This window comes from Ursus arctos, unplaced genomic scaffold (assembly GCF_023065955.2).
Source record: "Ursus arctos isolate Adak ecotype North America unplaced genomic scaffold, UrsArc2.0 scaffold_5, whole genome shotgun sequence".
In the NCBI taxonomy this organism is placed as follows: Eukaryota; Metazoa; Chordata; class Mammalia; order Carnivora; family Ursidae; genus Ursus; species Ursus arctos.
The window spans coordinates 8,899,196-8,902,157 of NW_026623067.1; positions in this window are offsets into that span (position 1 = coordinate 8,899,196).

Genomic DNA, 2,962 nt, shown 5'->3' on the forward strand with positions numbered 1-2,962 from the left:
TTTATTTTGTGTTTGGTGTAAGAAAATGGATGAGTTTCATTCTTCTGCATTGATGCCCAGCTTCCCCAACATGATTTGTTGAAGAGACTGTCTTCCCCTCCCCCATTGGATATTCTTTCCTGCTTTGTTGAAGATTAGTTGACCATAGAGTTCTGGGTTCATTTCTGGGTTTTCTATTCTGTCCCTTTGACCTATGTGTGTGTGCTTCTGTGCCACCATCAAACTGTCTTGATGACTATAGCTTTGTAATATAGCTTGTTCCAGAATTGTTATGGTTCCAGTTTTGCTTTTCTTTTTCAGCTTTGCTGTGGTTATATGGGGTCATTTCTGGTTCCAACAACTTTTAGAATTGTTTGGTCTACATCTATGAAAAATGCGTGTGGTATTGTGATAGGGATTGCATTAAATTTGTAGATTTTGGGGGGTAATATAGACATCTTAACAATATTTGTTCTTCTAATTCATGAGCATCAATTGTTTTTTTTTCATTTTTTTGTATCATCTTCAATTTATTTCATATGTATTCTTTGGTTTCTAGTGAACAGATTTTTTTACCTCCTTTGTTAGGTTTTTCCTAGGAGTCTTATAGTTTTCAGTGCAACTGCAAATGCGATTGTTTCATTTCTTTCTTTCTGCTGCTTCATTATTGGTGCATGAAAATGCAACCAATTTATGTACATTGATTTTATATCCTGTGATTTTCTGAATTCATGTATTAGTTCTACCAATTTCTTTGGTGGAGTGTTTTGGGTTTTCTACATAGAATATCATGTCATCTGCAAATAGTGAAAGTTTGACTTATTCCTTATAAATTTTGATGCCTTTTATTTGTTGTTGTTGTTGTTGTCTCAGTGCTGAGGCTAAGACTATCAGCAGTATATTAAATAGTAATGATGAGAGTGCACATCCCTGTCTTGTTCCTGAACTGAGAGGAAAGTATCTCAGTTTTTCCTTATTGAAATGATATTAGCTTTCATATATGGCCTTTATGATATTTAGGAATGTTCCCTCTGTATCTACTTTGTGAGAGTATTTATCAATAACAGATGCTATATTTTGTCAAATGCTTTTTCTGCATCTATTGACGGGATCATATTGTCCTTACCCTTTCTATTTATGTGGTCTATCACATTGATTGATTTCCAAATATGGAATCATCCCTGCAGTCCAGGAATAAATCACGTTATACTTTTATTTTTTTAATGTTTTTTTATTATATTATGTTAGTAACAGTACAGTACATCCCTGGTTTTTGATGTAAAGTTTGATGATTCATTAGTTGCGTATAACACCCAGTGCACCATGCAATACGGACCCTCCTTATGACCCATCACCAGCCTACCCCATTCCCCCACCCCTCACCCCTCTGAAGCCTTCAGTTTGTTTCTCATAGTCCAGAGCCTCTCATGCTTCATTCCCCCTTCTGATTACCCTCCCTTTCTTTATTCCTTTCTTCCCCTACCGATCTTCCTAGTTCTTACATTCCATAGATGAGAGAAATCATATGATAATTGTCTTTCTCTGCTTGACTTATTTCACGTAGCATTATCTCCTCCAGTGCCATGCATGTTGCAGCAAATGTTGAGAACTTGCTCTTTCTGATACCTGAGTAATACTCCAATGTATATATGGAGCACAACTTCTTAATCCAGTCATCTGTTGAAGGGTATCTCTTGTTCCTTCCACGATTTAGCTATTGTGGAGAATGCTGCTATGAACATTGGGGTGCATATGGCCCTTTTCTTCACCATGTCTGTATCTTTGGCGTAAATACCCAGTAGTGCAATAGCTGGGTCATAGGGTAGCTCAAATTTTAACTTTTTAAGGGACCTCCACACTGTTTTCCAGAGTGGCTGTACCAAATTGCATTCCCCCCAACAATGTAGGAGGGATCCCCTTTCTCCACATCCTCTCCAACAATTATTGTTTCTTGCCTTGTCAATCTTTGCTTTTCTAACTGGAGTTAGGTTGTATCTTAGTGTGGTTTTGATTTGAATTTCCCTGATGGCTAATGATTTTGAACATTTTTTCATGTGTCTGTAAGCCATTTGTATGTCCTCATTGGAAAAGTGTCTGTTCACATCTTCTGCCCATTTTATGATTTCTTTATTTGTTTCTCGTGTATTGAGTTTGAGAAGTTCTTTGTAGATCTTGGATACCAGTCTTTTATCTGTAGTGTCATTTGCAAATATATTCTCCCATTCCGTGGGCTGCCTCTTAGTTTTTTTGACTGTTTCCTTGGCTGTGCAGAAGATTTTTATCTTGATGAAGTCCCACAAGTTCATTTTATCTTTTGTCTTTTGCCTTTGGAGATGTGTCATGAAAAAAGTTCCTTTGGCCGATGTCGCAGAGGTTGCTGCATATGCTTTCCTCTAGGATTTTGATGGATTCCTCTCTCACATCGAGGTCTTTCATCCATTTGGGGTTTATCTTTGTGTATGGTGTGAGAGAGTGGTCAAGTTTCATTCTTTTGCATATAGCTGTCCAATTTTCCCAGCACCATTTATTGAAGAGACTGTCTTTTTTTTACCAGATGTTTTTTCCTGCTTTATCAAAGATTAGTTGCCCAAAGAGCCGAGGGTCCATTTCTGGGCTCTCTATTCTGTTCCATTGGTCTATGTGTCTGTTTTGGTGCCAGTACCATGCTGTCTTTGTGATCACAGTTTTGTAGTACAGCTCGAAATCCGGCATTGTGATGCCCCCAGCTTTGTTTTTCCTTTTTAACTGTTCCTTTGCGATTCGGGGCCTTTTCTGTTTCCATACAAATTTAAGGACTATTTGTTCCAGTTCTTTGAAAAATGTCATCGGTATTTTGATCAGGATAGCATTGAAAGTTTAGATTGCTCTGGGTAGCATGGATATTTTAACCATGTTAATTCTTCCGATCCATGAGCATGGAATATTTTTTACATCTTTTTGTGTCTTCCTCAATGTCTTTCAAGAGTGATTTATAGTTTATTGA